This window comes from Protopterus annectens, chromosome 7.part0, assembly GCF_019279795.1.
Source record: "Protopterus annectens isolate FY-2018-M chromosome 7.part0, PAN1.0, whole genome shotgun sequence".
Classification (NCBI taxonomy): Eukaryota; Metazoa; Chordata; order Ceratodontiformes; family Protopteridae; genus Protopterus; species Protopterus annectens.
Window position 1 is genome coordinate 1,216,566,809 of NC_056739.1, and position 26,243 is coordinate 1,216,593,051.

At 37.2% G+C, this 26,243-nt stretch overlaps 2 non-coding genes across 2 annotated transcripts; both read left to right on the forward strand.

The window, feature by feature from the left end:
* The first annotated feature begins 17,758 nt into the window (after nucleotides 1-17,758).
* On the forward strand, nucleotides 17,759-17,924 carry LOC122807302. The gene has a single exon (XR_006365628.1). It is a non-coding gene; the product is annotated as a U1 spliceosomal RNA (small nuclear RNA).
* A 361-nt stretch (nucleotides 17,925-18,285) lies between these two features.
* LOC122807305 lies at nucleotides 18,286-18,451 on the forward strand. The gene has a single exon (XR_006365630.1). It is a non-coding gene; the product is annotated as a U1 spliceosomal RNA (small nuclear RNA).
* Nucleotides 18,452-26,243: the final 7,792 nt, after the last annotated feature.

The following is a 26,243-nucleotide window of genomic DNA, read 5'->3' on the forward strand; positions in this document are numbered from 1 at the left end:
TGCTTTTCAGCCCCAATACTTGGACCGAACCACAAAAGGAGGGGGAGTATCAATATTCGTCAAAGATACCCACACCTCCAGGTTGGTGGCACAGCATGAAGCATCAGAGACTATCCATGTGCAACTAACAGTGGGTAAAACTGCCTTCCAGTTTATAGCCTGCTACAGACCACCCTCCCAAACCCAGGAACCCCACTTGGTCTCCCTGAGAACACTGGAAAATATGAAGGTCTCTCCAAACACCATTATATTGGGTGACTTCAACTACCCAAACATAGACTGGGAGCATTACTCTAGCTCCAACACCCTAGCCCAAAGGTTCCTAGAATTTATAAACTCAAGTGCTATGGAACAACTTGTTACCACTCCCACAAGAGGGGAAAACATACTGGACCTGATCATCACCAACATGGGGACTCTATGGTCCAGACCAGAAGTGTATCCCTCACTGGTAAGATCAGACCATAAACTAATCTCACTGGATATTCACATCCTGACCCCACCCCCTGCCCAGAAAACCACAGTGAAAAACTTCTCTAAAGCAAATTTCACACTCCTCAAAACTGAGGTGGAATCCTTCAAAGCCCCCGGGCCTGTGGAAAATACGGCCCAGACCGCAGAATCCTTTATAAATGCATTCTATGAACACCTTCAGGAATGCATGGATCATGCAATCCCAAATAAAACCAAGCCCCAATACTCCAAAGGCAGACGTCCTGTCTGGTGGACCCCAGCCATAAACAAACTGTACAATAGAAGGAGGAAGCTACTACATGATAGAGCAAAATCCCAAAAAGGGAAGGCATCTCTGATCAGTATTAGCAAAAAACTACGGGCACTCATAAAATCATCTAAGGCCAGCTTCGAGGGAAAAATTGCACAGGACACTAAGGATAATCACAAGGCTTTCTTTAGTTATGTTAGGAACCCGGGTGGGAATTCCCAGATATGCTCAGAATTAGTCCAAAATGACAAAAAATACACTGAACCCACAGACATTGCCAACATCCTAGCTGACAGGTTCAGCGCAAACTTCTCCCCCCCTCCCCACCAAAAGGGCAAATATCTATCCCAGCAGAGTGGTGCCCCCCTGACATCTCAGATGCTCAGGTAAGAGCCGCCCTCTCCAAAGCAAAAAACACAGCATCAATGGGACCAGACGGTGTCCCGGGCTGTGTCCTACATGAACTCCAAGAAGAGCTAAACCCAAACCTAAAACTACTGTTCATTCTCAGCCTTACTACAGGATATGTACCCAAAAAGTGGCGTACAGCAACAGTGGTCCCTCTCCACAAAGGTGGTGCTTCAACGGATCCTGGAAACTATCACACCATAAGCCTGACTAGCTTGGTCTGCAAAGCTATGGAAATGATCATCATGGACCTCATAAATAAAGATATTGGGGACCTACAGACACTGGATCCTACCCAGTTCGGCTTTGTTAAGGGCAGATTCTGCCTCTTAAACCTGGTTGATTTCTTTGAAACAGTCACCGAGGCCATTGATGAGGGGAAGGTGGTCCACACAGCCTACCTGGACCTCGCAAAAGCCTTCGATACAATACCCACTCGGGCATTATAGATAAGTTCACCAGCTTAAATATAAACCCCTATGTCACTAGATGGGTTGCAAACTGGCTCAAGGACAGAACCCACATGGTTAGAATTGCTGGAGCCATGTCAGACTCCAAACCAGTTACAAGTGGCATCCCACAAGGCTCAGTCCTGGGACCTCTCTTGTTCGGTATATATTTCTTGGAGGTACAGGCCAACACGGAAGGACTGTGGCTGACCAAGTTCGCAGATGACTGCAAACTGGGCACCATAATCAACTCTCCAGCTGACACAAGCATCCTCCAAAAGGGCCTCATAGAAACAGACAACTGGTGCCAGAGCCATGGCCTCAAGCTAAACGCCAAAAAGTGTATAGTCATCCCCTTTGGTAAAAACAAAGCGCCCACAAATTACCACATAGGTGGTAATCCATTAAGTACAGAAAAAGTAATTAGGGTCCTGGGGACTCAGGCTGATAGCAATCTCTCATTTGACAACCAAGTGGCCAAAGTGGTTAGAAAAACATTTTATATAGCCCACCTAATCATGAAGGGATTCACATCTAGATCAGGGGTGGTCATCGTGCCTCTTTACTCATCCCTCATCAGGCCCATAATTGAGTACAATGCCCCTTTTGGGATGTACCTTACCAGATACCTGCAGCAACTGGAAAGACCCCAAAAGTACCTCACCAAGAGGAGCAAAGGGCTCAAACAGATGCCATATGCTGTCCGGTTAAAGAAACTCCAGCTCTACTCAGTGGCATAACGCCTGCTCAGAGGCGATCTGTGCCTGACGTATAAAGCCATGTCCAACCTGGAATTAATGGACATGCTGCACCTCAGAAAATCCAAATCTCATCGAGCTACACGCTCAAGAGACTTGAACCTCAGCACTGAAATAAATAGGACATGCTGGAGGGACAGATTCATAACCCAGAGGCTCCCTTCACTCTGGAATAAAATCCCAGTCCAGGTTAGGCAGAGTCCCTCATTGACTCTCTTCAAGAGGAATCTTGATGAGTGGATGGGAGATCATAGGTTTACCCCGGGTATCACTTCTGTGTCACTGTTAGACAGAGGCACATTATACTAACCTTGAAAAAGGGCATAGCAAAATTAATTTAAAATGGGTGGCGAAAGCCAAACACACTCTGGCTAGGCTTATAAATGCCCTAGGGCAGATAGCCTAGTATGAACCTATGAACTTATGAATTCCAGAAAGAATTTCTGCTTAAACAGAATACATGGCTGCTTAACAAAATAGATTACTTAGAAAACAGGGAAAGGAGAAACAACATAAGGATCTTTGGTCTGCTTGAAAACATTGAAGAAGACATTATTTCATTCTTAAAAACCTGGATTCCTGAATTTTTAGACTTGAAAGAGGGACTTTTATTTGGGATTGAAAGGGCGTATAGAGCATTGAGGAAACCTGCTTCTAACTCACAAATACTCCACCTAGATCCATAGTTATAAAATTTCTTTCATTTCTGGACAAGGAACTAATATTAAAATCTGCTTGGAGAAAATCACCCTTAAAATACAATCAAAGCCTGATAAGGTTTGACAATGATTATTCTTCCAGAATACTAGAACAAAGGAAAAAAGTCTGGCCAATAATAAAACTGTTGAAACAAAACAACATTAAAGATGAGCTGGCCTTTCCGTCCAAGATGAAAATACTTTTTGCCAATGAGATGAGAACCTTTAATGACTTAGAAGAAGCTACTATATTCATCAAAAACAACAACATAATGTCCACCTCAGAAGAAATGGAATGGATGGTTCCTACTCTTAAAAGAATAAAATAAACAAATCCTTGGACTGATGCTAGAAAGAAGAAACAAAAAACTGATTCCAAGATAGCTGTCCCAAAAAATAACTCTTACAACTACATCTCTCAAAGTATCAACTGATATGGCACATCACTTGTCATCTGTTTTTATTTAAAAAAAAGGAGGGATTCTTAAGCAACTGAGAAACAGTAATGATTTATTCTGAATGTTCAAATAGTCCAATAATTCTTCACAAACAAAGGTAGGACAAGATGGGTTACTATTTACATTATATATAAGCCAAACAAAGCAACATATAATACAAACATAGAAGTTTCTATTCCCCTACTTGAACTCAGTGAATACTTATCTTGTTCACTTTTCATTGATTTTACTTATAATAATTTAAGTAATTAATTAACTAATTCAACAAGGTACAATTCATCATAGTTCAGACTCAAATGTAATAAATTAACATCATATATAATAGCAGTAACAGTAGAGTGTTTTGAAAAAAAATGCTATCATGGAGACTGATGCCTTCTTCAATTAAAGTATGATTTAGAAATGTCATGTATATTCTGGTTAAATAATAGTAGCAAACTCTTAGTACAAATGTCATTATTCTGTCTAAATATAGTTAATATCAATTATGGCAGGCATCATAGCTTCGAGTGCTGTTTGATCAATCCTGATATGGTGTGCATGAATGCAGCCGTGTCTGGCAGCTTGTACAAATGTTATTATTATTCTGTCTAAACATAATTATAATCAATTATGGCAGGTATCATGGCTTTGAGTGCTGTTTGATTGAGCCTGACATGGTATGTGTGGATGCAGCTGTGTCTGGCAGCTTGTATGTGTTGCTGTTTTCGTCTCCAGGAAGTTGTGGGTTGCAGTTTGTGATAGAGGTTTGCTGGTGCTTGTGTGTTGGGATGAGACATTTGGTGTTTTGGCAAGGATCTGAGGACATTTTGGAAGAGAATGCTTTATTTGTACGTCTGCTGAGTGAGAGGTGGGAGGGCTGGAGGAGTGTGTTTTCTCTTGTTGTGGTGGCTTGTTGGGAGGGGTTTTTTTTTATCTGTTTGCTCTCGGTTCTTTACCTGGCTGCTGCCTCACTGAAAGAGAGGGACTTCAGGCTTGAAGTTGCAGTGAAGTAAAGATTTGCTTCAGGTGCATTGCAAGCCTCACCAGAGACTGTACAGTACACAGACACATTAACAGAAACAGACACTCCCAGGTTGCTATGGTAATGGAGACAGAGTGACAGTAATGCTTAACGGCTCTTAGGACCCTCCAAGATGATTCTCGGCAATGATGTTTTTGGTTTAAAAAAAAAAAAAAAAAAAAATATATATATATATATATATATATATATATATATATAATGAAAGGGCTGTTTTAAACCACATGTGCACATACTGATGGTCTCCCAAACATTGTGTTTAGCTCATTAAGTTGATTCTTGTTAAAAAACACACACACACACAATAGTTATGTAATGTATGATTTTAGTAAATCTAGACATACAATATATAATCGTCATATAAGATGTACCAGTCTGCTGAATTTAGATATTAAAGACAGGATTTAATAATATGGGCTTGTGTATAATAACACTACTGTCTTAACTTGTCATAAATGACATACACTACATTGAACATCAAGGGGAAGCATGATGATTTTCTTATATAAGTAAATATGCAAAACAAGTCATGTAATTGCTTTAACTTGAATTATAGTTTTTGTAACCCATCTTGACCATATATAATACTTAAGCTGTTACCAAGGTAACTAATGTTTTATACATGACAACAAGCTGACAAAATTGTTCAAGAGAAACAACAGAAGCCTGAACTTGAAATGTCACAGAATGTAACAATCATATTCTGAACAAATAGTATTACATTAGCAATAGACAGTTTAATAACATGGGCTTGAGTATAATACAACTACTGTTTTAACTTGTCATAAATGACATACACTATATTGAACATCAAGAGGAAGCAGGATGATTTTTTCATATAGGTAAATGTGCCTAACTAGTCATATAATTGCTTTAACTTGAATTGTGGATTTGTAACACATCTTGACCATACATAATACGTAAGCTGTTACCAAGGTAACTAATGTTTTATACATGACATCAAACTGACAAAGTTGTTCAAGGGAAGCAATAGAAGCCTGAACTAGGAATGTCACAGAATGTAACAATCACATTCTGAAGAAATAGTATTAAATTGACAATAATCACTCAGTTTAACCTTTACTGATTATACAAAATAGAATGCTGCCATTTAAATCTAAAAACTTTCAGTATATGCCATAAAATGACAATTTATGAATATGGAAAGGGAACTTGTAATCATTAATCACAATAAGTTAATGTGTTGTTTTTAGCCTATAATTTCACTCATTTTATAATAAGAAATGACAGATATGGAAATCATTATGTGTAGGAAATGGGGGGAAGAGGGTTGCACTGATAATTAAAATGCACTAACTTTCATCAATGTTTACATAAAACAAACTTGATGCTTTAAGTAAATTAGCAACAAACAAAGTGATTACTTAAATGCTGGTAAACAATGAAATATAACTTCTGATATATCCAGCAAAATACATTGTATTATAAACATTAGGTATAAATATTATTACCATCTATTTATATTAAGTAATACGTTTTGAAAGATTTCATCAATAAGGGTGAATATGTTAAATAAATGTGCTATAATCTTTTACTGAGGTTTTATATATGATACATTCTACTTTACTATGATTGAATTGCTTGTCATCTATCTTTCATGTAAATATTAATTGCTTATACAATAAGTAGACATTTATATTGTATTAGAATCGTGTCTAATCTACAATAGTACTATATCTGTTCAAAATAATATAAATATTGTTTATTCCTATTACAAATATTCTCCATATGATAATTCAATTTATGGAGCTCAGATGTTCTGGATTGTCAAGGTACGAGTGATAATCTGATGGACTTAGATTTATCCATCAGATTAGGAATGATTTTCATTCCATGGCTAGTGCGGATCTTAGTTTTGTTAACATTTATTAATTTAAATTTGTTCTTTCACAAAAAAAAAATTAGTATGCCTGACCAAAACATTACTTTATTGGTAAACACTCAAAGTATAAAACAGATAATTTCTTTTAAAAGCTCAAACATATACTTTATAGTTATCAGAGGAAAATGTTTAATAGTCACAATAAAACAAAAAATACATAGTCTAAATAACCTAAATGGATTTAACTTTATTATCTTTAAATACCAATGGCTTAAACAATCCTAGCAAGAGATCAAATCTACTGAAATATTTAAAACTGAACAAAGCACAAATTGTCTTCCTTCAAGAAACTCATTTCAAAACAAATGACAATTACAAATGGAATCCTAAGGAATATATGATATTGACACAATTCACTTATAAGACAAAGACAAAAGTTTTAACAATTTTATGGAAAACAAATGTGATTAACCTAGAAATAATTTATAAGTATGAAGATAAAAAAGGCCTTTTGGCATTATTAATAGTTAAATATAATAACAGAATATGGACCCTAGGCAATCTATACTGGTTCCCAGGCATTGGATCAGGAATTGTTAAAAAACACTTGGATTTCATTTCCAATACTTATAAAGGCAACTTAATATTAAGAGGAGATTTTAACTGCATATTTGATATTTCTGAAACTACAAATAAAAGACTGCTGCATACATCTGCTATATCAAAAGCTTTAAACAAGTGGGTAGAATCATTTCATCTTGCAGATACTTTCAAATTTAAAGAAGATACATCTTTGTTGTTTTCCCATCAAGATCACAGATTTGGTACCCAAACTAGAACAGATAAAATATTTGCTGCCCATGACTTACACTCTAAAATCATTAATTTCTCAATCACTACCTGCCCCTTTTTAGACCACAATTCATTGATACTAAAACTTCAAAATGAGTACAAACCATTAATCTTTAACTCCAGAATTCCAGCATATATAACTAAAATTAAAGAGTTCAAACCTTGGTTATTATCTGAATTACAGTTCTTCTTAGATATTAATTATACCAGAGAGATAAATAAAATAATGATATTGGACTCATTAAAAGCTTACATATATGGTAAAACCCTAACTTGGTATAGAAAAAAATCAGAGAATGGGATTCTGAATTATTAGATCTAAAATCCAAACTTGTGTCAGTAAAAGCTGAAAGACATCAAAATCATTTCGAGATCAAAAAGAAAGTAGAAGTATTAAACAATAAATACAATGAAATTCTAACACATAAAACTAGTTTAGCTTTAGAAAAACTAAAAATTAATACATTGGCCACTTCTCCCAAATATCTACATAATTTATCCACAAGAATCAAAATACAATCAAAGCTGAATAACATTAAAAGTATCTTCCATGAAAAGAAAGGAAAAATGTCTCAGATATAGGTGACATTAATGATGCCTATAGAAATCACTATATGGAACATTTCCAAAAAGAAAATATACATATTGATCAATTAAATCTAGATGAAAAATGTTCTAATATAAAAAATACAAGAAAAAATTAAAACCAGATCCGCAAGCACCCATATCCTACAAAGAAATTACAGATACAATAAAAGAGGGTAAAAATAATAAAGCTCCAGGTATAGATGGCATAATTATGGAAATATAGAAACTTTTTCCTTCAAAGATACTATCCCTCTTCCATAAAACTCTATTAGAAATTCAGTCACAAGCTTTAATACCACCCTCTTGGAAATATTCCTTAATCATACCAATCTTAAATGAAAAAATCCCCAAACCTCTGTACCTCATATAGACCTATATCATTATTAAATAATGATTATAAGATATTTATGACAATATTAACTAACAGAATAAAAATACCACTATCCAAAACAATAAATAATGATCAAACTGGATTTATATATCATAGGCACACACATGACAATATTAAAAGGATAATTTCTCTTATAGATTATATTAATAAAGAAAATAAAGAAACACTGAAAATTGGCTTGGATATAGAGAAAGCCTTTGATTCCCTAAATTTGGAATATTTATTCAAAATACTGGTGTTATTTGAATTTCCTCATTCCTTTGTTCATCTACTAAAGAATATATATACAAAATACAAAGGGCCTTTCACCTCTGAATCTATACATATAACAACGGGTACTAAAGAAGGATGTCCCATGTCACCAGTTCTATTTGCTTTGGCTATTGAAATATTGGCAGATTCAATATGTAACAATGCAAAAATCAAATGAGTAGATGTTTATGAACAATACAATTCTAAAGTAATGCTCTTTACTGATGACATATTATTAACATTATCCAATATAAAAGAGACATTAGAAGAATTAGATATTTTAATTGACACATTTTACAGGACTTCAGGACTCCATTTCAATAAATCAAAAGCAAATTTTTTTCTTTTTAAATAAAAAAAAAAAGAATTGCAGATGAAGGGGAATCACATTATAGAGAAACAAGAATCTACCTTAAAATATCTAGGAATTGGGTTATGCAAGGATAATAATGAATTAGTCTCAAAAAACTACAATAATATTATCAATACAATTAAAATCTCTGTGGAAAAGTTCAACAAAATAATATTAACATTTGAATATAGACTACAGTTAATAAAATGTTTTTACTACCCAAAATTCTATATATAGCTTTGCCAATACAACTGTTACCAGAAATGAATATACTCAAAGAAATAAACTTATGCCTAATAAAATTTTTATGGTTTCCCAAAAGAAACATAATAGCTTTAATACATCATATCAGACCATGGAAACAGGGAGGATTAAACTTTCCTGATACAGATACATATATAAAAGCATCAATATCTAAAATAACCTCAGATTGGATAAGTTCAAATTATTCTGCAAATTGGAAAGAAGTACTAACTGTCGTGTCTTTTGGCTTTTCCCGGTTAGGGGTTGTCACAGTGGAACTCCGGCCCGCTAATGATTGCCAGTTGATTTTTATGTGCTGAGTTGCCAGCCATAACGCACAACCTTCAACAAAGGTACGCCCATTCATGCATGTCTCCACACAGAAGACGCTCTAGCTGAGAGTCGAACCAGACAGCTTCTTACTGTGAGGCGACTAACTGTAATATCAATAAAGGAATCTGATTTACAAAAAAAAAAAAAAATCAAATAACAGATAAAAACAATTTGCCATGGCACATATTATGTATTAGTATGTAATATAACATAACTAAGCCCACTAAAACTCATATGATTAATTATTACATTGATTCATTTAGGAAAATTATTAATGCAAATATAGATTTAAAAATCTGGTTCGATCTTTTAACACCATTCATTGTTACAAAGAGCTATCCATATAAAATATAAAGATAAATAATTAATTCCTGGGAACAGAAAGGATTTGTTTGTTGGTGTCAATGTATCAAAGAACTAAAAGTTCTGGATATGCAAACAATATAAACAACATACAAAATTCCACAACAAGATTGGCTAGCTATGCAAAACATTCTGACATATTCACAAGATTTATGCAGAATAAGTAGCAATTTTTCATTTAAAGAAATACCTAAACTTACAAAATACCTATATGAAATCATATATATTGATTATGATAAGGGAAATAGTATTTTGAAATTTTAAAAGATACTGATAAATTATAAAACCACACCCAAATCCTCATATTGGAATTATATAACAAAAGGACACTCATTACAGATAACTGAAGAAATTAAATCAAATATTTTATTATCAATAAAACATACATCCTTTACACAATACTGGAAAGTTTTTAATTGGAAATGCTTGCACAGAGCATTCTTAACTCCAGATAGAATTACTAAAATTAATTCTTCCACAAAGGGAATATGTTGGAGGTATGAGCAAATACACAATGCAGATTAGAATCACATTATTTTCGACTGTGTTAACATTAAGCCATTTTGGAATGGTATTAAAAACTTTTTACAAGCTTTATTTAATGAATTGTTTAACTTATCTAAAGCTCTAGTATTATTAAATGTGTATGAAGGCCCTCATTTGAATGAGTCAAATATGTATCTAGTTTGGACAATACTTGCAATCTCAAGGAACCGTATAACAAGAAGATGGAATACAAACACAATACTGGAAGACTTCTACAGCATACTGAAGACCACAGCATTGTTGGAAATTAAAATTAAAGAATTAAGGATTCATCCTAATCCATTTATTAACAATCTGTGGAAAAAAAGTCTTATCATTAATTGATACTTTACAATAACTGAACAGCTACACTCTGATAACTGGATTGTTATACCTATCAAGTAATTGTATATATTGAGCTCTGTTATAGTGTCAGGCTTATGTAAATAGTGTACATAGTTATTTAAGATGTTATATACAAATACTATGGAATTTATTCAACGGTATTTGAAACATAAAAAAATTTTGAGAAAAAAGAAAGAAATGCTAAAGTTGTAACAAGGGTTTTGTTACCTGCAGCAAAATGACTACATTTAAGGGATGATAACTACACTAGTGCATTTTTTTCTTCAGAGCATTTCAGTTTGCTTGGGTGATCCACTGCAGCCAAGATATGTTTAGTAATCCCTGGCACAGACAGTATAGGGGTGAACTATAATTTTAGCAACAGCTCTCAGTGTTTAATGAACTTTCACCATGACTTTCAACAAACATACTTTTATTATGTTTCCTTAATATTCATTTTAAAATGGTTACTACTTTAAATACTTTGTGGAGGAAATATGTTTTCTTTTAGACATGATTTTTTTTTACTACAATGATATTCCATTGTGAATTTTCAGATTTATTTTAACAGCTGTCAGGGTTTTATTTTCTCAGAGGTTCAAACATGGTGTCATTAGCAAATAATTGCAAAATAAATAAGGCACACATGTTTTCATAAAATCACTGGCTTAAGGAATGGGAAATCAGATATGCATGCTTGCAAAAATGTTTCTGAGTGATCCCCAGTTTTGAATTATCTTCAATATTTTCCACTGCTATTTTCAATCATTTGCTTTGAAAATCTGATATGTAGCATTTTAAGAACATCTACAGCTTTTTTAACACCTTTATTGAATTATTACTTGTGATATAGGCACATTTACATTTATATAAAAGTAATCAAACTTTAACAAGTTCACAAACATTATACTTCACATATATTGCTATATATCTATACACTACTAAGCAACATTACATAAATTATTCAATTCCTGTCCTTTATTTTTTTAGATAAAAAATATTTTTATTAAACCATCACTTGTGACATAGTCAATCATACATTTATATAAATGAAAAACCACACCAACACAATCCCAGTTGCAAGCATTTTACATCACAAACCATACTGACACATTTCCAGTTGCAAACATTATACATCACTTATAATCTACACAATCATTTCAGTCAAATATTAATATGTCATTTAAGTCCTGCCTTTTTTAAATTGCATTCCTCCCCTGTATGTATTGTTCCCACAATTCCCATTTTTCCTGTGTAATTTGCTCCTACCCTTTTCTAAAGATCTTAATTCCATTTGTTTTATTTCTGTTACTATATTCAGTATTTCTAGTACAGTTGGTTTAGATTTTGATTTTAATTTTCTAATAATTGCATTTTTGGCAGTCACAATAGTTAGACTTAGCAAGGTCTTCCTATGTCTAAGCAATTTTGATTCAGTATCATACCTCAGAAAAATCATCTCCCTCATCAGACCAAATTGCCCACCCAGCATCTATGACAATGCAGTCTGCAGGGAATCTGTAAAGTCTGCCAACTCATTGCACTCCCAGAATATTTGTTCCCAGTTACCTCTTTCTTCCTCATCACACCTCCAACATTTGATGTCTACCTGAGGAAAAATTCTCTGGAGTCTACTTGCGGTATAAAAATATCTATGTAAACATTTCCAAGGAAAAATACTAAATCTTTTAGATTTTGTTGCATATTTGAGAGACATACATATATTCTTCCATTGTTTCTTTGTGAATTGCTTATCCAGTCTCTCTTTCCAATCCTTTCTAACCTCTGATTGAGTGTTATAGTTATCATGCAATATTTTATATATTCTACTAATTATTCCTTTTTTAATAGCAGTTCATAGGTTCATAGGTTCATAGGTTCATAGGTTGGTACTAGGCTATCAGCCCTAGGGCCTATACAAGCCTAGCCATAACAATTCCCTGGCTATTTCTTCCCACATTATTTACTTTCCTGGATCCCTGTCTAGCAGGGCAACTGATGTGATCCCTGGGGTGAATTTCCTTTCTCCCATCCAATCGTCAAGGTTCCTCTTGAAGAGGTCCAAAGAGGCACTCTGCTTGACATGTATGGGCAATCTATTCCAGAGTCTGGGGAGTATCTGGGTCAGGAACCTATCCCTCCAGCATGTTTTGTTTATTGTGATGACAAGGTTTAGATCCCTGGAGCATGTAGCTCTGAGGGATTGGGATTTCTTTAAGTGTAGCATGTCCAACAGCTCTGGGTTTGACATGGCCTTGTATGTTAAGCAGAGATCGCCTCTGAGTAGACGATATGCGACAGAGTATAGCTGGAGTTTTTTAAGGTGGTCAGCGTGGGGCATCTGCTTTAGGCCTGTGATTCTTTTAGTGAGGTATTTCTGAGGCCTTTCCAGTTGTTGCAGATGTCTTGAGATGTACATACCAAATGGGGCGTTGTATTCTATAATGGGTCTAATGAGGGATGAGTACAGTGGGACAATGACCTCCTTTTTCTGGATGAAAAGCCCTTCGTGATGAGGTGTGCCACATAGAAGGATTTCCTGACTGTTGTGGCGATGTGGTTATCGAAGGTGAGACCACTGTCCACCTGTGTCCCTAAGTCTCTTATCACACTTTCTGTGTTTAGTGTACTGCCACCTATATGGTAATTCATGGATACATGTTTTTTCCCAAAGGGGATAACAATACATTTCTTGGCATTGAGCTTGAGCCCATGGCTCTGACACCAAGCATCTGTTTCTGTAAGGCCCTTTTGTAGAGTATCCACATCATTTGGGGATTCAATAATGGCTCCCAGTTTGCAGTCATCTGCAAACTTTGTTAGCCAGAGTCCCTTAGTGTTGACCTGTACTTCAGAGAAGTAGATGCCAAACAAGAACAGCCCCAGGACTGAACCCTGAGGTACTCCACTTGTCACTTGTCTGGAGCTGGATTTGGAGTCGGCTACTTTTACAGTGTGGGTTCTATCAGTAAGCCATTTAGCAACCCATTGGGTGACATAGGGATTAATGCCCAACTTAGTAAGTTTATCTATGATTCCAGAGTGGGGGATGGTGTCAAAGGCCTTGGCAAGGTCTAGATAGGCTGTGTGGACCACCTTACCCTTGTCCATGGCTCTGGAGACTGATTCAAAGAAGTCAATCAGGTTCAGGAGACAAGATCGGCCCTTCACAAACCCAAACTGGGTGGGGTCCAGTGTTTGAAGGTTGCCAATGTCTTTGTTTATAAGTTCCATGATAATACGCTCCATGGCCTTGCAGATAAGGCTTGTCTGACTGATGGGACGGTAGTTTCCGGGATCCAAGGTGGATCCCCCCTTGTGGATTGGGATAACTGTAGCTCTGCGCCACTCAGTGGGCATGAAACCTGAGGTGAGGCTATGATTAAACATGACACTTAGGTGAGGTGCCAGTTCATATTGTAGTTCATGTAGTACACAGCCCGGGATGTCATCTGGTCCCATGGATGCTGTATTCTTGGCTTTAGGGAGTGCGTTTTGTACCTGTGTGGCCGTTATTACTGGAATTTGGCAATCTTCCGGTATTGAGATGGGCCATTTAGGGGGTGAGAGGGGGGTGAATTTGGCACTGAATCAATCTGCCAGGATATTAGCAATATCCTTCGGATCAGTATATTTAATGCCATTCTGTTTTAGCTCAGAGCAGATCTGAGCATTGCCATTTAGATTCTTGACATAATTATAGAATGCTTTGTGGTTGTCTTTGGAATCTTTGGCAATTTTATTTTCGTAACTAGCTTTGGAGGATTTTATGAGGCATCTCAGTTTCTTACTGAGGCTAGTAAGGAGTTTTTGCATCCTGGGATTTTCCTCTTTTCTGCAAAAGTTTCTTCCTTTTGTTGTAAAGTTTGTTTATGGCAGGGGACCACCAGATTGGCTTCCTTTTTTGGATGAGAGCATTTTGGTTCTATTTGGGATGGCACGATTCATGCATGAGTGGATGTGCTCGTACAGTGCCTTAGTGTAGGATTCAGCAGTTGAACTTTCAGTTCCCGTCTGCATGGGTGTCATGAAGTTTGTCACTTCTGACTTGAGTAGCATGAAGTTGGCTTTGGAGAAGTTTTTTATGGTGGTTTCTTTACTGGGGGGTGGGGGTGGGATGTGGATGTTAATGGTGATTAGCTTATGGTCAGACCTGACTAACGAGGGGGTGACCATAGGTATGGAGCATTGATTTCCCATTTTGGTAATGACCAGGTCTAGGATATTGGAGCCCCTGGTGGGACTATGGATTAGTTGATCCAGGGCGTTGGAATTTATGAATTCCAAGAACCATTGCGCAAAGGTGTTGGGACATGAGTAGTTTTCCTAGTTAATGGCAGGGTAGTTAAAATCACCCAGTATTAGGGTGTTTGGTTCTATCTTAATATTTTCCAGTATGTTTAGAAAGGTGTAGTGAGAATCTTGGGGTATGGTGGGGGATCTGTAGCAAGCTACAATTTGAATTGCAGTCTTACCTAGTGTTAGTTGCACTTGGAGAATTTCAGACACATTGTGTTGGTCAACTAGCCTGGTGGTGTGAATATCCTTAGTGAATATTGACACTCCTCCACCTTTAGTGTTTCGGTCCTGGTTTGGTGGCCGAAAAGTGTGGTAAGAGTTGTACCCTGGTATTGCAGGGGTGCTCTCTGGAGCCTTGAACCAGGTCTCAGTTACTGCACAGATATCGATGTTCTCCATTTTTAGGAGTGCCTCGAGAGAGTGCATTTTGAGATTTAGACTTCTAGCATTAAGTAGCATTACCTTCAGATTTTGCATGCTTGTACCTGTTACGGTGGTGGTTTTATCCTTTGACGTTTGCCTAAAAAGGCACTATAGGGGTGGCAAGAGCCTTAGCCAGTAACCTGAATCCCAGGGGCGACAGGTTTCTGTTCTGGATTCTACTAAAAATCTTACCAGTGCTGGTCTTTCATTTAGAACCCCCCTATTTCATTCTGTTTGCCTGTACTCTGATATCAATCCTTGATAGGGAAGGCAAATCTCTAACCTGCAGTCCAAATACATTTTTGGTATCTTCCCATTTTGTTATATTTACTTCTCTAGTTATTTGCTCCAAATATATTGGTTCCTTTGCCAGTTTTCTCCAATAAATTCCAGCACCCTCTTGCCTATTGTCTGTATCCCTAATTGCAGTCATCCCTATCAGCAGAATCTCCTTTCTCCATTCCTGTGTTGATTTAGTCCTTAGAATACTTTGTGCTACTTTATGACTATAAGATTCTGTAGGATTATTTTTATTCACCTGAAAGTTCTGTATCCAAAATCCTAGTCTCTCCTGACTTCCTGAGCTCTCCCTGTTTCATCATCATCATCATCTCTTTCCACTTTGAATTATAGTTTTTTGCTTGTGTTGTGTATAGGCGCCTTAACTGTGTAGCTCTGAAATATCCCTTCAAATCAGGTAATCACAATCTGCCCTGTTCTACTGGATGAATCAGCTTATCTCACATGAATCGTACCATCTTCATCTCCCAGATAAAGTCCTTCAGCTATTTATTAATTGCTATCAACAACTTCTCCTCTGGTTGATAAAAATATACCTGCCCTGTGTATAAGACTAAAGGGACTAAAAACATTATAACAGCTTGTATCTTGCTATCCATATCCATATAACAGAGCTTCCATTTTCTCAGTTTTTGTATTATCTTTTGTGTAGTCTATTCCCACATATCCTTAGCTGCTAAACCAGAATAATTTTTTATCCATACTCCTAAATACTTCATTTTATCATGACCTCATAAATATGGATATTGCTGAACCAATTCATGTATGGGCACATAATTTACTGATGTTTGTTTTTGCTTCATTAATTTTGTATCCTATAAAGATATGAAACAATCTCAAAATGTTCCATAACACTATAATGTTCCTTTCTGGTTTTGTCAGGTATAAAATAATATCATCTGCAAATAGAGCCAGCATTTCTTGACTACCATATCACTTAAATCCTGGAATTTCTGAGTTCCTTATTTAACTTGTCAGTGGTTCTAAATATAATGCAAATAACAAAGGGGAAAGAGGATACCCCTGCCTGGTTCCTCTGCTCAAGCAGAAATTATCAGAGAGGACAACACCCACTTTAATTACTGCCTTCAATCCCTCATATACACTCCTAATCAACCTTAGAATTTTATTAGGAAATGCAAATGCTTCCATTGCCTTGGTCATAAAGTCACAGCTTACTCTGTCAAATGCTTTCTCTGCATCAAGACCCACTGACAACAGTAGCATTTTCTTACATTCTGCTTCCCTCTGGATCATCAGTGTTCTGTTAATGTTGTCAAATGTTTGCCTCCCTTCTACAGAACCACATTGATACATATCTATCAGTTTTGGCATCACTTTTGCCATTCTTTTAGCCATTATAGACATAAACACTTTATAATCATGGTTTAGTATTGAAATGGGGCCTGTATGAAACTGGATCCAATGGATCTTTACTCTCTTTGGGTATTACAACTACCACTGCTTCCTCTAGGATGCTGGTACTTCGACTGCTCTTGAAATACTGTTAAATAAAGCCTTCCAGATCTTTATCAGTTTTTCCCTCTTAGCTTCCAAACTTCCATAGGAATACCATCTATTCCTGGGGACTTTTCTGTCGATTGATTATACATCACCATTTTTATCTCATCTCCTATCCTAACTGTTAGTAGTTGAGCCTCAGCTACATCTAACCTTGGCATATTTATTTCTTCCATAAACATTTCCATTTGTATCTTTTCTTGATTTCCATATTTCTCTGCTTTATACAGACTGTCATGAAGTTTCTAATATGTTTCTAATACCGCTACGGGATCTCTTGCTACCTACCTTGTTATAGGCTCCTTAAGCTTGGCAACAGTCCTTTCTGCTTTTTGTTGCCTGAGTCATTGTGTTAAAAGTTTTTGTGCTCTAGAGTTATTATCAAAAGCAGTTGCTTAACAGCAATGTTTTTAAACTCATGCATATTATCGAGGTAATCCCTTATTTTCTGTTTAGCATTTTGCAGTTGATTCTCTTCTTGTTCTCTGAGAGTCCCCCGATTCTGCAATACTTTAACATTTGTCAGTCCCTATAAATAATTCTTTCTTTCCTTTCAATGTTTCTCTCTCAAACTTTCTCTCTTGAAATGCACTTATTTCTTTCCTATCCATTTTTCTTACCTGACAGTTGGAATACCATGATCAAGAAGGTGGTTTCCCCAGGATGAGGTGCTTCCACTGCAGTTTTCAGTCGGGTAGACCCCTGTTATTTCCCAAAATGTGGGAATCTCAACTGAATAATTTATGGAAGTGTGGAACTGCATACATGCAGTTCTTTTAACTTAAGCTAACAAACAGATATGTTTCTTTCGTTCTGTCATGTCTAGCTCACAAGCCTATATTTCTAACCAGCCATGCTGTACATCCCATTTCCCAAGCTCCTAACTCAGAAACAGCCAATCGTTTACTCTTGTATTACTCCTATTTACAAGACTTATCTTTTTCCTCCAAAAGTACTTCTTTTCTGTCTTACTCTCTCAAAACACACTTCTTCCTTACCTTTCCGTTTTTCTTTTTCAAACTTTCTCTCTTGAAACACACTTCTTCATTTTATTTTCATCTTTCTCCTCTCGAAACAGTACTCTTCCTTTCCTTTCACTAACGACAAACACCATTGCAAGGCTATCAGTAACCAAAGGCATAATTACATGGCAGCGGAAATACCACAATCAAAAAGGGTGGCTTTCCCAGGATGAAGCTCTTCCACTGTAATCTTCTGTTGGGTAGACTACTCTGATTTCCCCAAATGTGGGAAACTCAACTGCATAAATTATGTTAGTAATGGACTGCCATCGCACAGCCGTCTAAACTTAAGCTAACAAACAAACAGATGTTTCTTTTCTTCTAGCATACCTAGCTTACACACCTGTATTTCTAAGCAATGTTATGCATACAGTTCCCCAAGCTCCTAAATGAGAAACAAACATTTACTATCGTAGTACTCTTTTTTACAAGACTCACCTTTTTCTCCAGATACATTTCTTTTCTGTCTTTGTCACTCTAAACACTCTTGTTGCTTTTCTCTTCATCTTTCGCTTTCAAAACACATTTTGTCCTTTCCTTTCCATCTTTCTCTCTTAAACTTATCATTGAAACACACTTGTTCCTTTCCTTTCCATCTTTCTCCTCTCAAAACAGGCTTCTTCCTTTCCTTTCCTTTCATTTTCTTTCCTTTCCTTCCCTTCTCTTCCCTTTCCTTTCCTTCCTTTCTCTTCCTTTCCCTTTCCTTCCCTCCCCTTTCCTTTCATTCCTTTCCTTTTCTTTCTTTCCTTTCCTTCCCTTCCCTTTCCTTTCCTTTTCTTTCCTTTCCTTCCCTTCTCTTCCTTTCCCTTCCTTTCCTTCCCTTACCACCCCTTTCCTTTCATTCCTTTCCTTTCCTTCCCTTCCCTTTCCTTTCCTTTTCTTTCCTTTCCTTCCCTTCTCTTCCTTTCCCTTCCTTTCCTTCCCTTACCACCCCTTTCCTTTCATTCCTTTCCTTTCATTCCTTTCCTTTCCTTCCTTTCCTTTTATTTCTTTCCTTTCCTTCCCTTCCCTTTCCTTCCTTTCCTTTCCTTTCCTTTCAATAGACTTTGACTTGAGAAAGAAGACAGCCAATATTGACATTTCTTAACTCCTGGAGACAGTCATTGCCTCCCCCTCCCACACCCACTCTAGAACTTGTTTATAGGACGGACAAGGTACAGTAGGACTTTTGCAATTAAAAGACTTATAAAATAAAATTAATTGTGCTTAAAACCATTGCAAGAACAGTAAACTATCCAAAAATATTATGGTCTGCTTAGGAAAGTTTTATGAGTTTAGTTATTTGGTACATCAATTAAATGAACTTTTTACTCATTTATCTAAACTTCTGTGCCTGTGGTTTATATTATATCTTGCATAACAATAAAGTAGATTTTGACTTGCAATCCTTTCTAAAATACTACAGTGGTTAGAATATTTTTATACACTGCTTGTGACTAAAATGTGTATTTGTTTTATGTGATTTTTACACGGCATTTACTTCCTTACTTACTGTGAACTTAAATGAACTTCATTGTTTCCACATATATTATTATTTATGTTTAAAAAAAAACTACTTAAATATTTCTCCATTGCTATTTTACTTTCAGTGGGATTCTTTCCAAGTTTATAACAGTGCATATGCCCACTATGCCATGGAAGGAGACTATGTCTTGGTATAGGTAACCAACCATCTCTTCCAGGCATGCATTGAAAATACTTGTACTATCTGTACATGTGCTTTGTACTGCACAAGAAATAACAATTTTTACTACCGCATCCAGAGCAACATCATGTGCAACTGAATATATACTGCTGTCTTTCCACAAATGATGTCAGAGCTTCTTAAGGTGATCTTTCCACAACCACCAAACCCAGTGTCCCACTGTGGTACTCAGCTGACGAGACTGCACTCCTCCAATGATAATATTATTAATATACATTTATAGAGAATAAATAATATATATATATATATATATATATATATATATATATAAACACATACAGTACTCTCACAGTACCATTGTTGGGCAGGGAGCATTCTGCTTGTATAAAGAATTTTATTAATTACATAAATAAATTCCTGGTAACAGCATATTGTAATATTAAAACGGGTGTCACAGTTAAAACTTTATGATACTGTGATTGTTGGAATCTGTAGAATTTTGCTGTATATGATTTGCTTCTTTATTTCAGTGTTTTTTTTTAGTGCACTTTGCAGTTTGAAGTATGTTTTAATTAAATAGGGAATGTTGGGTGTGGGAGTCTGAATGACGGGGGGCTTATCCTATCATGTTTTGTTTTAGCACTTTGGGTTGATGCATCAGTTGTAAGGGGTGTTTGCTTGGACAAGTAGCTGCATCTTACTTTTATGATAGTTTGATTTATTATGGAGGTAAATTTTGTAGGCTGAGTATGGAGAATTCAGTCAAATTTTGTTTTTATGTTCTAGTGGGGGTTGTGCATAGGTTAAATAGCATTATATAATTATGTGTGTGATGGTATCTTGGGTACAATGATTTTATAATAACATTGCAATGCTAGTGTCAAACGTTATTAAGTTTTGGGCATGGCATTTTTGATAACCAGTAGTATATAATATTTACCTCAGTATTTGATTTTGAAGTTGTTTACAACCTTGGTTTTGTGCAGAACATGTCATGACATTCCAGAACCTCCACAGCCGCTCAGCTGGTACTAGTCACAGTGGCATATTTCAAGCAAAGGTGAGCAATGAAACATCCTGAGGCCTATACATTGTAGAATCTCACAGAAGTGCAGCATCCCAGCATCCAATCCTTTAGTATTAACTGGACCTTTGTGTGGTTTTTAGTTTGTCATATTTTCCTCCTCCCCCTTTCTTTTGGGTATTGTTCCGTGTGCTAATTCTTTCTGTCTTTCAAGTTCAGCCACAGTACAGTGCATTAAAGAGAGATGATTGTGTCTATCGCAGAAAGAGCAAGGCATGCTAATTGATTTAGAAATGGTGGGGATGGCTGAGCAGAACCTGAATTCCAAGAGGAGACCTTTGCTGAATTCAGAGGAGGGTGCAGCTGAGAGACTAGCTCAAGCTAAGACAGCTCGGAAAAAGACGGTCAGAGATGCTTCTGGCCAAAGGGTCACCCCTTCCTGCCCATCTGACATATAAACAGAAGTACAAGCTAATGTCTCTGTTGGGTCTAAAGGGCTTAATACTATTGGTGGGAGTCAATATGCTGATATTTGTTAAGATGACTTGATAAATTCTTTGCTGGAAGAAGGGAGAGTTAGGCTGTTTGACTTATCCTTACAGAGAAACGTTGCTGCCTCTACAGTGTTAAATATGGGAGTTGTAGTAGGTACTGATGTTGACTGGGTGGTGCAGTTATCTTTGTCCAACTTGCATAAGGGGTCAGAGGATATTGGGGGTTCAGAGAGGGAAGTCCCACCTTGTCTGGATGAGTGTATCCCCCAATTCTTGTCCCCTATGGCTACCCTTAGATTTACATGCTCCAAATCACCTGGCTCCCATATCACAACACATGTTCCCATGAAGGTCAAAGACAAGATTGTAAAAGGGGAGTTTGTAGATATCTTTGATCTAGTGGGCAATGAGGGAATTAAATGCATACTAGATGCCAGTAACACTTCTGACAAGGACTTGAGGGCAGCCTTAGCTGCCATTGGGAAGAAGACATCAGCCAGAACACCACTCAGGAACTGAGATAATCACTCTCTGTTTTTGTGGTATTTATGGGCATGATCATCAAGAAGATTCCCACCCAAGCACTGCCTTTATTAGCTTATTTTGCATCCATAAGGGAAGCCCACCATGGTGAAAGGGGGTTTTGGTTGGTTGAATTATGATCAGTGCTTCAGGAATCTGAAAGCTCTCGACAGTTCCCTCCGGTGGGAGTCAAGGCATCCTGATATATGCCTTAGTGCCATGATGGACAAGGAGGTGGCTATGGGCATTGATGGTGGGGCTGTTAATCCAAAAGACACAAGAGTTTGCTGGGCACTCAATCGTGGCAAATGCATCTGGCTGGCATGTCTTTGGGATGTGGGAAAGATCATCCTGCTTCTAGGTGTTAAGGCCTGTTGCCTAGGGACAGGTTGACATTTACTACTTCTCAGACAGACAGAGAGATAGGTAAGGGGCACAACACTTCCTTTTGTGCCAAGCAACCTTTTTGTAGACACAGGGGAGGGAGCTTTGGTAGGGGACCTGAATGTACCACAGTGAACTTATTATCCCATTTGTCTAGATAGGTTATCCTGCCTACTGTTAGATTACCCGGATCAAAAGGCAGCAGCCACACTTCTTAAAGGCTTCTCCAAAGGTTTTACCATTCACTCCCCAGCCCTGTTAGATTCTAAGTTAGTTAACAAATTTTCATCAGTCAAAGGACATGAACACATTGCTGCTAGGCTGACAGAGAAACAGCTATGAGATGGCATGATTATTTACCCCTTTTCATCCCCTCCTTGGTTTTTGTTTCAAATCTCCCCTATCATCCTGGTTCCCAAGAAAAGGGAGAATGTGTTTAGGCTGATCCATCACTTGTCTCACCCAGTGAGGGGGTCAGTCAATGATTTTATTGACACCACACTGACAAAATTGCACTGCTCTTTTTTGGTTCAGGCAGCGGAGGTCATAGTGGTCTATGCTGACACCTGGCTCTATAAGATGGATATCAAATCTGCTTTTTGTCTTCTTCCTGTGAGACAAGAAGATTGGCCTTATTTAGGTTTTCAGTTCAATGGGAAGAAGAGGAGGATGGACATTATGTTTTTAGAAAATTTTATCATTTGGGTGGCAGTGTTAGTATGGAAGGATAGATTATGTGGCAAGAGAATCAATTTGCACTCAGATAATATTGCAGTGGTTCACCCTCTCAAAAAACATTCTTCCAGGTCCAGGTGGGTTCACTCAGTCATAAGGCTTTTAGTTTTGCTGAGTCTAGAGATTAATTTGTCATTTTCGTGTGTTCATGTCCCTGGTCATCTTAATCCTATAGCTGACAGTTTCTCCCAGTTTTAGTGTGTCAGGTTTCACCCCTTGGCCAAGCATTCAGATCCAAAGGGTACCCCAGTTCTTGCGGGAGTCTAGATAATTGGAGAAGACTAGCATTATTGTTTTTTGCAAATTCTTAGGCCAGCAAAATTAGAAACGCTTATTCATCATCTCTCTTCAGGTTTTTAAGGCATTCTACAGATTTTTGATCCCTGGTTCCAGGCCATGGGAAGTACAGCTGTTGCTGCAATTTTTAGTAGCCAGGTCCACAGCAGAAGATTCACCTAAAACTTTCAAAGTACACCTTGCAGTTTTGGGATGGTTGGAGCATTTTTGGGCCTTTAGTCTGTGTCAGGACACTGGGTTATGGGAAGTATGCTTAAGGGCCTTGAGAACATGCAGGGACCTTCCCAGGATTCCAGAAAACCTATTGGGAGACAACTCCTTCCCCTTGTTATTCAAGGTTGTAGGACCATGGGGGATTTTCACTTATTTGTTTCTGTAGCTGCTTTGTTCACATCTTTGTATGTGGGTGCTTTCTGTGCCAATGAACCTCTCCTTTACCTTTGTTGGAAGGATCTTGTCATCCACAGGGAGTTTGTTATGATTTGGTTAAAGAAATACAAGACTGATCAAGTTGGTAAAGAACAGCAGGTACAACTGGACCAGTGGGCTAGTCACTTGCCATGTGCATTGGGTCAGTTTGCTATTTAATTTTATTTCCTCAGAAAAAAGGTCAGGATTAGTTTTCATGCTCATCTCAGGCAGGCCTTTTCACCTATCAGAGATTAATGCATTTCTTAGGTAGGGCTTGGCAGGGAAAGGAATTCACCCACAAGGTTGCTCCTTACACACCTTTTGGAAAGGTCATACCTTGGACTTGGCCATGGAAGGGCACTCTGTGCAGGTCATTCAAAGAATGGGAAGGTGAGTCTCTGATGCCTATTTGTCATACATCAGGCATTCATTTTTATTTCTGCTGCAGGGAAGGAGGTCATTTGGCTCTTGGGCCATTTTTCTATTCAGAGAGCACCAATAGGAGCCTTGGCTCAACCAGTTGGTCACTCAAGTTCTTTTGATAGTAAGCAATGGGCAGTTAATTCCTTTGGTTTCCCTAGTCTTAGTCGGTTTAAATTTTGGGAAAGCTGGCATAAAATTACTATTTAAGAAGCCTTGTCCAACATTGTGATAATTCACTTCGGGGGAATTGATCTGAGTCAAGCCCCTAAGAAGATTCTCTTGGCCAGAATCTTATCTGATATGCACCACTTGTGGCAGTTATATCTGAAGGTAGTTTCCTTCTGGTCTGCCATCATCGCGAGACTGTACTGGAAGGGTGCTAGAAGGTCTAGTGACATTGAGAAAGCCAGGCATTTTATCAACCACAGAGTCAAACGGGCTGCTAGCCAAACTGGTTTCCAGGTGATTGAGCACAGTGATAGTGACAGGCTGGAGCCCAATTTCTATGCTTAGAATAATGTTCATTTGAACTAAAGCAAGAAGTACCCAGGGAAAGACCAATCCAGCACTAGAGTAAAATCTGAAAATTTAATGTAACCACGAACACAATAAAATATGATACACTTATAAACGCATACACAGTATTACAAAGTGTTTACATCAAAATTCCATAGACTTCATCAGATGCAGGACTGAAAAAGGTTATATTTATTACTATAGATGTTGTAGATTTATTTTCAAGTATCCCTTATATAGAAGAGCTACAAATGCTGGAAGAGAGAAATTTTACTCTATTACTGGTTTGGTCTTTCCCTGGGTACTTTTAGCTTTAATTCTTAGTGTTTATTTGTACCTGGAAAACCATCATTTTTGGATAATGTTCATTTGAATAGCACGGGTTTTGATTTGTTTAATTTGGATATGGTTGTTGCTATTCAGAAATTTTGCAAAATTTAACTTGTTTTCTTCCATAGCACAGAATTTAGTTGTGAGGCTGTTGATTTGCAGAAAATAGCATAGTATGCCAGGTTGGTGGTGGCCATATGGCCTCACCCCCCTTATGTTCCCCCATTCTTGTTCTGCGGCCTCGGCTGTTCTCAGGTTGGACCCAGATTTGACTGGTAGCCACATCAAGGAGTATGTGGCTTAGAATTATGAGTTAAATAGGTTTGCCACCAGGTCCGAGGTAGCTAGGAATACACACCCAGTTTTTTTCTGAGGTGGCAGTTGGAACAGGCGGATTTATGACAATCGTCTTGAGGTGATAGTTTGATGGTATTTGTTTATATGAATTACTTATGGCATCACTATTTGGTTGTCCCTGACTGTCATATAATAAAAGGTCACAAAGTCAATCTGGTGTGTTTTATGACTCATCTCAATGGACAACTTCTCCTTAAAGAAGTGAATATAATCATTTTGTATTGACTTAGAAGGGTACATAGAGTGGGAATGTAGAAGTGTGCATTATTTTCCTTTGAAGAGTAGCACAGCCTTGAGATATGCAACTAACATTTATACTTGTCACATATAACAGCTGGCTGCACACCATTAATGGACTATGGGTGCATTTTATTTTAAAGTATATTTCATATGATACAACACATGGTGCCCTTTTTCATAATGAATCCACTGATATAACAGATGTAGGACCATTGTCCCTGCAGTTGCGCTGCTTTGTCTGCTTTCCTACCCTTTGCCATGCATTTTGTAGCTGCAGTTAAGGGGAACTGGAATGTTCAGGATCTCTTATGCAAAGTCTGAGGATCTCAACTTCAGCAAGTTATTATTGTTTGCTTTTAGTACATAGTTCTGGGAACAGGAAATGAAGTCCCCTCCTCATCATATTTCCATCCCAACAGAACTGCCCCTTTCCTGAGACGTCTAGGCAGTGTTATAATACATGACTACATGGGGACAGGAAAGATGCACTGACATTACTCCACAAAATTCACTTATTATGAATGCACTATGACCTTGATGTACAGTACAGAAACAGATGCAGGAAAAATGGATGCTGTGTGTACAGCATGATTTTGTCTTTAGATGGGCTTATTTAAAATAAAGCGATAAAGAACAGTTTTTATGTGCACACATTTAATGAAGGAATACATATAAAATGTTACTCTCTCTCTTGGTA